The sequence below is a fragment of the Humulus lupulus genome, chromosome 9, assembly GCF_963169125.1.
Source record: "Humulus lupulus chromosome 9, drHumLupu1.1, whole genome shotgun sequence".
Taxonomy (NCBI): domain Eukaryota; kingdom Viridiplantae; phylum Streptophyta; class Magnoliopsida; order Rosales; family Cannabaceae; genus Humulus; species Humulus lupulus.
The window spans coordinates 115,608,297-115,618,997 of NC_084801.1; positions in this window are offsets into that span (position 1 = coordinate 115,608,297).

Below are 10,701 nucleotides of genomic sequence, written 5' to 3' on the forward strand. Positions count from 1 at the left end.
ACTGATAACTGTTGGGGTTTTATGCCCTAATTAAAACTTAAATTCTTTGTAATCTCATTTTATTATCAATAAAAGAATAGAAATCATTTTTTGACTTGGTCAATCACTTTGCTCACATGTTTTATTTTCATGATTATTTGTTTAATATAAACTTCTATTAAATCCCGAGCATATAGCTAATCTTATTTATAGTGACGTAATCACGGTGGAATATAAATATGATTATATGTTCAAAATAAGTTGGTCCTAAGATTAGTCAGTGCACAGGATTTACACTGACTTGCCAATCTACGATATGATCTACTTACACATTACATTGTTATGTTCTTTCCAGAACATTAGCAAAGTAAATAAGATCGGATGTATTTGTTACATCAGACAGGACCGATATTGACAGTTGATAAGATAAGTAAACATACCGTTATTATCTATTCTAGTCATATCATATAGTTGACCATAGGTCAATTCAATCTCAATTCTGAGTGGTTAGTATTCTAACTGATTGTATTATTTGAGTTCTTTGACTTGTTCGTTACCAGCTTACCCTACGGACTAGCCCATACTTACATCTTGGGAACTCGGTAGTATAATTGAGTGGGAGTGTTAATCATAGATATGAACATCTATAGCTTCTGATGAAGAAGTGAAATGATGGTTTCCTTTTAGTTTGGTTCAAGGTGTTAAATGATAGAGATCTCATTTCAGTAATTAAATTAGTTTACTGAAATATCATTTACTAGGAACTAAGTGTTTTAAGGATAAAATACAATGAGGGGTAAAACGATATTTTAGTCCTATATCATTGTAGACCATCTTTAGAGGATTGAGTGACAATTATGGTTGTTATGGTTGTAACAATGGATAATTAATAGCGTATCTATAATTGTTATAGAGCGTTCTATGAATTCAAGAGTGCAATTCTGAGTCTATAGTAGAGTCACGAGGAATTAATAAGTTAGTAAGTTTATTTGTTAGATTTATGATAACTTATTGGAGCTTGATTTCATAGGCCCATGGTCCCCATTGTACCTTGGATAAAATCATCTAGATAGTCTCAATTAATTGATTTAATCATCAATTAGAATTATCAAAGTTGACCAGGTCAATTTTTGGATAGTTTCACAGAGTTGTGTAATTTTGAGAAGAAAAGAGAAATTATGGCAGATTTATTAATTAAGATAAATTGGTATATAAATTAATAAATAAATTTAAATCAAGGTTCAAATTATAAATAATTAATTTGATAAACGATTTAAATAATTATTTAATTAATTAAATCAATAGAAAATAATACAGGCCTTGATTTTAAGTCCAATGGGCTTATAATCATGTTATCCAAAAAGCAGACATCGATGACGTGGTAGACATTTTTAACACGTGGCTGACACCTAGTAGAAGTTCTGTTCGACCATCGACCAGTGGGATTCCCCTAACATAACGTTTGGATTTTATATACGACCAGATTGGTCGTATACTCCATATATTTTGAGATAATCTTGTACAATTGTAATCATATCCGAGATTATCTCCCATGATCTCTGATGATCCAATTATTTAGGAAAGAATATCTGTAACTAATTCGTGTAATCCTCCTTGAGCCTATAAATAGAGAGAAATAGCTCAAGGAAGGGACTTTTTGGCTGATTTAAGTTTATGCTTTACAAGAGAATTAGAGCTATTATCTTACGATTGCATTATTCATCTTTCTAAGGCTTGTGAAACTCAGACAACCCTAGTTCTTTGATCACTCCTTGGAGAATTAATATCAATAATAGCTTAAGTGGACGTAGGTCATTACCAATTCGTGGGGCTGAACCACTATAATTTGTTGTGTCGTTTACTGTTCTTTCCATTAGATCTATTTCAACACATTCCATCACATCAAGCATTTGACTCCGTGTCAGTTGACCAAAACGAGGGTCAACATATCAAATGGGAAATTTCACGGGCCTATAGCCCATGATAATTTCGACCTAGGGCTTCAAAATGGATATTTTTTTTATTGATTTTTTAATTAAATTAAATGGCCTCATTGAGTCTATAAAAGGAGTGCTTAGAGAGAAGTTAGATAAGTCACAAGTCAGATTTTCTGATAGTTTTAGATTCTCTCTAAACACAAGTCCTTTTCTAAGCATCTTTGTTATTTTCTCTTCTTCTCTCTATATCTATCTCATGTGTCTAGAATTGCCCACACTAGTCTAGGTGGTTCTAAGGATACATTGGAAGATTGTGAAGAAAATAGAAGATCGATTCAGTTTCTTGATAATACTCTGCGACAGAGAGGATACAAGAGTTAGAGAAACTGAAGGAAGGACTCTTTAATTCTGCTACGTATACTGTAAGTATTCTATTCTTTATTTCTATTTGAATTCAATTTTAGAAACATGTTTTAGGCTATCTCGTATTAATTTATTTAATATTAGATATACATGAAAATAAATAAAGATCATGTATAAGATAATCCAACAACTAGTATCAGAGCCTTTGGTAATATTTATTTTCATGCATGAACATGTTTAAAATTGGATTATTTGATATGTTTGAATAATTGGATGGTTTTCATGTTTTTATGAAGCATATTGATTTTATGTGAATTTTAGCAATTTTCAGGTTATTTTGTTGTGTTTTCTATGCTATTAATTTTTATATATGCTTTATTTTGTGTAAAACATGTTAAAAATTAATTAGAAAATGGTTTTGGTTTGAAAAATTGCTCAAAATTTTTTTTAAAATAATTTGGCCAAGCTCCCCATGCGTGCGCGCACGCCCGCGCCCCACCCGCGCACAGGCCCGCACGCACCCGCGCGCATGCCACACATGAACAGTAACCAGTGAACAGTACCGCGGGTACTATTCATCCAATTTTTTTTTTAAATTAAAGAAAATTAAAATTGTTGAAATTTATTATTTATAATCAAAACAAAAAATATCTTTTTTGTTTTATCATTTATTTATTTTTTTAAATAAGATATTTTTGTTAGTTGAGATTTAAATAATTAGATATTTTCTACAAAGATTCAAATTCAAATTTAAAAATAGACTAACTTAATTATAAATCTTTTAATATATTAAAATATTAGAATTATGATATCAGATATTTAAGATATTTTCATTTAAATTCTTGATTTTTTTATCAAATCTTTATTTGAAAATATAAATATCTTTTTTATAATATAGTTTTTTTAATATTTAAATTATTTAAAATTTGAACATTGTTAGTTAGATATTTTTATGGATATTTGAATTTGTTTAACTATTTTGAGATATTTTAGGGTTGTTATAACTATTTATATATTTTTTTAAATGATTAAAATATTAGCTAATAGTTGTAACAACACAAGATATTTTTGGAAAATAGTTAAGATATTGATTTTTAAATTTAAAATTGGTTAAATTTTGAAAAATATCATTTTTTTCAGCCAATTAATAAAATATTTTTTTTAATAAATGGGATTTAAATTAACTTTGGTTAATTGTTGATAATACCTATTTAAATTAAATTAATTTTTTTTTTTCAAATTAACCTAAAACCAAGTTAATTGTTGATAAATGAAATTTAAATTAACTATTGTTAATTGTTGATAAATTTAATTTAAATTAACTTATTTTTTGTAAAAATGTAATTAATTTGAATTTTTTTTGATAAATTCTAGATAATTAATTGTGGTATTTTTGCAAATGAAATAAATTGTGGTATTTTTGCATAAATTCATAGAATTGCTCATATAGTAACATGATTAGGCTCATCCAATTATAACATGCCTGTTTGCACTATATGTGGTATTTTTGCAATTGGGCTTAGATGCATATAGTGGCCCATATGTTTGTTGGATATATGGTATTTTGCCAAATAAAATATTCATAAAATGATAGGTTTTATTTGGGCCCATTAGAAAATGTAAAATTTAAATTCCTCTCTTGTGGGTAATTCCACTTGTGAATGCCCATTTGCTTTGCATGACTATAGTGGGCCTAATCAATTAATAACAATTAATAAAACGAAGGTTTAAATTCCTGTCTTTTGGACCTTGTATGGAAGATATGGGACTTTTGTAGTGGGAACGACATACTGGACCCAACCCTCCTCCATACAAGCCCAATTGTTAAGGCCCATTTACCTGAGTTGGACTTAATTGTATAGGTTCATTATATTAGTTAAACCTAAATATTGATTAGCAACAAATCAATTCTAAATTAATTGAATTTGTTTCAATGTGACACTTTAGAATTAATAAGAAATTATAGGACTTTGGTTTTAAAAAATTTAATCTATTTATTTTTTTTTTGGAAAACCATAGTCATTAATTTTCTAAAAATAAATAATAAAAATATTATTTTTAATTTTATAATGAGCTTATTTTAAGAATTTTATTCGATCTCCACCGTTGGTTTAACATAGTCAATAGCTTAATGGGGCCTCGAGGCGCTTTGATTCGTCCCCCTACGGAAGGTGTTCATTAGCTATTTTGACAAGGTTAGATTTCGAAAGATAGATAATTATAGGTCAAATTCTACTAGACTCACTCCTACGGTGACTACTAGGACTAAATCTATGATTATCGAAACCGTGGGTCTAGCTCATAAAATAAGAGATTTTGTTTTGTTATTTTGATCGAATAGTAGGTTGTTAATAGTGGTGTCCATTATTAAATGAGTTTACAACTCTATTTAACTAGTGGTATTTTTTATTCTCGTCAACCGGGACAAGGATATCATATATTAGTTAAAAACCTAAAGAAATAGAGATATGATTATTTTTTGTATTTTTACTCATATCTTACATATTTTTTGTATATGTTGTGCTATTTCTTGAAATTTGTGTGAATAGAAGTTTTGTTGAGCAAATGTGATTGATTTCTATTTTATTGATAATTTGTGGTTTTAAGCTAAGTAGTGTCTGTGTCTACTCCCATCCTTTCTCAACTTTCGATGAAGAAACTCACTGGAGAAAACTTCCTTAATTGGAAGCAGAATATCAACATAGAGTTGATTGGTGACAACTCTGAATTCGTCATGATTGAGGAATCCCCAGAACGAGCACCGTGTCCGCACGTTAGTGATGGCACCGTCAATGCCTGTGATGGCACCGTAAATGCTTGGATAGCACTGTCTCTACACATTCGTGATGGCATCGTAAATTCTCGGATGGCACTGTGTCTGCACGTTTGTGCTCAACTCAACTATGGTCTGACGCAACTCATGAACTAGCTTCAGATTATTGAACTTGTCATGGGTGGACCTAGTAAAGAAGGTGAAAATAAGACTACTAATGTTGCTGCTAATCTAGCTAAGGCAAAAGCAAACCCAGCTTCGTCTTCGAAAGCTAGAAACAAGAGGAAAGGTGGAAAAAACAACAACCCCAAGCCTACAAAGGCTGCAAAGACCAATGCACAACCATATGCACAGACTCCTAAGGGGAAGAACAAGAAAAGTAAAGATAAGTGTTTTCACCACAAAGAGAAGGGGCATTGGAAACGAGATTGCCCCAAGTTTCTAGCAGCGAAAAACAAAGGTAATGATTATAGTTCATTTATCTTGGAAACATGTGATTTAGAGAATGATAACTCTGTTTGGATTATTGATTCTGGATCTACTAACCATGTTTGTAACTCTTTGCAGCTTCTTGAATTGTGGGAGGAAGTGAATGAAGGCGACTTAAAGCTTAGAGTTGGGAACGGAGCGTTCGTTGCGGTCCAAGCTAGAGGAAGAGCTCGTCTGAAGTTCATAAATAAATTTTTAATTTTAAAAGATGTATTTTTTATTCCAGATTTTAGTAGAAATTTAATTTCAGTTTCCATGTTGCAATTAGAACAATTTGTTATGACTTTCACAAGTTTTAATATATCTATTTCTTTCAATGGATCACAATTGTGTATTGCATGTTTGGAAAACGGGCTTTATATTCTGCGACCTAACGAACTTATCACTCTTAATAATGATTTATTCAAAGTGGCTAAACCTAGGACCAATAAACGTCAAAAGACCGATAACAATAATTTGACGTATTTATGGCACTTGAGACTAGGTCACATTGGCTATGATAGGATTCAAAGACTTACAAAGGACGGACCTTTGAGGGAACTCACCTTAGGTGAATTACCTGTCTGTGAATCTTGTCTAGAAGGCAAACTGACCAAGCGTCCATTCTCTGCAAAGGGTGATAGGGCCAAAGAACCACTTGGTCTTGTGCATTCAGATGTTTGTGGACCTTTGAATGCACAAGCAGGGGTGGTTTTGAGTATTTCGTCACTTTCATTGACGATTACTCTAGATACTCATGTCTTTACCTAATGCATAGGAAATCAGAAACATTTTCAAAGTTTCAGGAATTCCTAGCAATGGCTCAGAACCAATTAGGTAAAACGTTAAAGATCTTGCGATCTGATAGGGGTGGAGAATATTTGGATATACAGCTCCAAGATCATTTAACTGAACTTGGGATTTTATCACAACTTACTGCCCCAGGTATTCCGCAACAAAATGATGTAGCGGAACGCCGAAATAGAACTTTATTGGAAATGGTTAGATGCATGCTTAGTTACTCAACTCTACCAACTTCATTCTGGGGACATGCAATTGAAACCGCAAATGACATTCTCAATGTCGTGCCGTCAAAATCAATCCCCAAAATACCTTTAGAACGCTGGAATGGTCGTGAACCTAGTTTACGCCATTATAGAATCTGGGGGTGTCCCGCTCACGTCCTGAGGAAAAAGGAGGGAAAGCTAGAACCGCAAACTGAAGTTTGCATGTTTGTTGGCTATCATAAAGGTACTCAGGGTGGAATTTTCTATAGTCATTCAGAAAAGAAAGTGTTTACTTCTACAAATGCTACTTTTCTGGAAAATGACTATGTCCAGAACTTTAAACCTCGCAGCAAAGTAGTTTTAGAGGAGATGGTTAAAGAATTGACTCCAACCAATGTTCCATCGTCATCAACGTGAGTTGATGATGAAATTTCCACTCTTCCCGTCCAACCAACGCAAGTCGGTTTAAATGAAGAAAGTACCACTGTTCCTAAGCAAACAGTCACGGAGCCTCGTCGTAGTGGGAGGGTTTCTAGGAACCCAGTTCGCTATGGTTTGGATGGTGAAACCAATATGGTTGTTGGTGACACTAGTGATGATGATCCCTTGTCTTTCAAACAGGCAATGGCTAGCCCTGAAAAGGAACAATGGCTCGAAGCCATGAAACAGGAAATGGAGTCCATGTACTCAAATTCCGTCTGGGATCTTGTGGAAGCACCTAGTGACTTCAGGGCCATTGGGTGCAAGTGGATCTACAAGAAGAAACGAGGTGTTAATGGAAATATCGAGACTTATAAAGCTCGATTAGTGGCAAAGGGTTATACCAAAAGAGAAGGCGTGGACGATGAGGAAACTTTTAGTCCGGTAGCCATGCTCAAATCCATTCGCATCCTCCGATCCATAGTAGCCGCTCTCGACTATGAGATCTAGCAAATGGACGTCAAGACAGCTTTTCTTAATGGAAAGCTTGATGAAGTCATTTATATGGATCAGCCAGAAGGATTTAAAGTATCTGGACAAGAAGGAAATGTTTGCAAGTTGAATAGGTCCATCTATGGACTTAAGTAAGTTCCTCGTTCCTGGAATCTTAGGTTTGATGAAATAATCAAAACCTATGGCTTTGAACAAAATATTGATGAGCCCTGTGTTTACCAACTGAAGGCAAATCAAATATTGGTATTCCTGGTTCTTTATGTAGATGATATCTTACTCATTGGAAACAATGCTAAGAAATTATCAGATGTGAAGAATTGGCTGAGCACTCAATTCCAGATGAAGGATTTGGGTGAAGCAAGTTATGTTCTAGGTATCCAGATCATCAGGGATAGAAAGAACAGACTCTTAGCTCTATCTCAAGCAGCTTACATAGATAAAGTGCTTGAACGTTTCTCAATGACAAATTCCAAGAAAGGGCGTCTACCGTCCCACCATGGAATTCATCTTTCAAAGAAGCAGTCTCCCCAGACTCCTGAAGAGGAAGATGCAATGAGAAAAGTTCCTTACGCATCTGCAGTTGGTAGTCTGATGTATGCCATGTTGTGTACTAGACCAGATATCTGCTATGCAATGGGAGTAGTGAGCAGGTATCAGTCAAACCCAGGACTGGAACATTGGATAGCAGTTAAGCATATCCTGAAGTATTTGAGACGGACTAGGGATTATATGTTAGTCTACAAGGGTGGTGTTCTGAACCTTGTAGGCTACACCGATTCAAATTTTCAAACTGATGTCGATGACAAAAAGTCTACTTCTGGAATGGTGTTTACTCTTGGGGGTGGAGCTGTGATTTGGAGAAACGTAAAGCAGTCTGCAATCTCAGATTCCACAATGGAGGCTGAGTACATAGCTGCGTCAGAAGTAGCTAAGTAAATAGTCTGGCTAAAGAAGTTCTATTCGGATCTTGGTGTTATTCCAGAAATGGATAAACCGCTTGTGTTGTTTTGTGACAATACAGGAGCGATAGCCAACTCGAAAGAACCTCGAAGTCACAAGAGGAGTAAGCATATAGAAATGAAGTATCACATTATTCGAGAATATGTGGCCAAGGGAGATGTGAAGGTTATGAAGATTGCAACTGAAGATAATCTTGTGGATCCGTTTACAAAGACACTACCAGAAGCTACATTTGATAAGCATATCAAGGAGATGGGATTAGTAGAATTAAGGCTTTAGTTTCAATTAGTGCAAGTTGGAGTTTGTTGGGGTTTTATGCCCTAATTAAAACTTAAATTCTTTGTAATCTCATTTTATTATCAATAAAAGAATAGAAATCATTTTTTGACTTGGTCAATCACTTTGCTCACATGTTTTATTTTCATGATTATTTGTTTAATATAAAATTCTATTAAATCCCGAGCATATAGCTAATCTTATTTATAGTGACGTAATCACAGTGGAATATAAATATGATTATATGTTCAAAATAAGTTGGTCCTAAGATTAGTTAGTGCACAGGATTTACACTGACTTGCCAATCTACGATATGATCTACTTACACATTACATTGTTATGTTCTTTCTAGAACATTAGCAAAGTAGATAAGATCGAATGTATTTGTTACATTGGACAGGACCGATATTGACAGTTGATAAGATAAGTAAACGTACCGTTATCATCTATTCTAGTCATATCATATAGTTGAACATAGGTCAATTCAATCTCAATTCTGAGTGGTTAGTATTCTAACTGATTGTATTATTTGAGTTCTTTGACTTGTTCGCTACCAGCTTACCCTACGGACTAGCCCATACTTACATCTTGGTAACTCGGTAGTATAATTGAGTGGGAGTGTTAATCATAGATATGAACATCTATAGCTTCTGATGAAGAAGTGAAACGATGGTTTCCTTTTAGTTTGGTTCAAGGTGTTAAATGATAGAGATCTCATTTCAGTAATTAAATTAGTTTACTGAAATATCGCCCATGGTCCCCATTGTACCTTGGATAAAATCATCTAGATAGTCTCAATTAATTGATTTAATCATCAATTAGAATTATCAAAGTTGACCAGGTCAATTTTGGATAGTTTCACAGAGTTGTGTAATTTTGAGAAGAAAAGAGAAATTATGGCAGATTTATTAATTAAGATAAATTGGTATATAAATTAATAAATAAATTTAAATCAATGTTCAAATTATAATTAATTAATTTGATAAAGGATTTAAAAAATTATTTAATTAATTAAATCAATAGAAAATAATACATGCCTTGATTTTAAGTCCAATGGGCTTATAATCAAATGAGAAATTTCACGGGCCTATAGCCCATGATAATTTCAACCTAGGGCTTCAAAATGGATATTATTTTATTGACTTTTTAATTAAATTAAATGGTCTCATTGAGTCTATAAAAGGAGTGCTTAGAGAGAAGTTAGATAAGTCACAAGTCAGATTTTCTGATAGTTTTAGATTCTCTCTAAACACAAGTCCTTTTCTAAGCCTCTTTGTTATTTTCTCTTCTTCTCTCTATATCTATCTCATGTGTTGAGAATTTCCCACACTAGTCTAGGTGGTTCTAAGGATACATTGGAAGATTGTGAAGAAAATAGAAGATCGGTTCAGTTTCTTGATAATACTCTACGACAGAGAGGATACAAGAGTTAGAGAAACTGAAGGAAGGACTCTTTAATTCCGCTGCGTATATTGTAAGTATTCTATTCTTTGTTTCTCTTTGAATTCAATTTTAGAAACATGTTTTAGGCTATCTCATATTAATTTATTTAATATTAGATATACATGAAAATAAATAAAGATCCTGTATAAGATAATCCAACAATAACTTCATCCTTTCCAGCGAAGAATTGTACAGAATATTTACTTAGCTCCCTGTATCCACCAACACCCGCTTAACCATCATATTGGAGATTTGGACGTCCACGACCAGAGGGTCCGAATGAGGGAACCGGACATGCTGAGCGTCAAGCTCAGAGAAAGTTATCAGTTCTTCCTCTGTTCAAGCTTTCTTGGGAGTTCACTCCTCCACATTCAGAATTTTAATGTCCTGGTCGTGGCGTAAGGTTCGGGCGTTTCGCTCCCTTGCCTTCCCACTATCTCCTGCTAGGTGTGGGCCGCCACAGATGGTTAGCATTGTACCCGCCACAAGAGCTGGTTGTAAAGGGGGCGAGCATTGGTGTACAGGTGCCTGCTCATTGCCTCTGTGAGCCTCTCATTGAGAA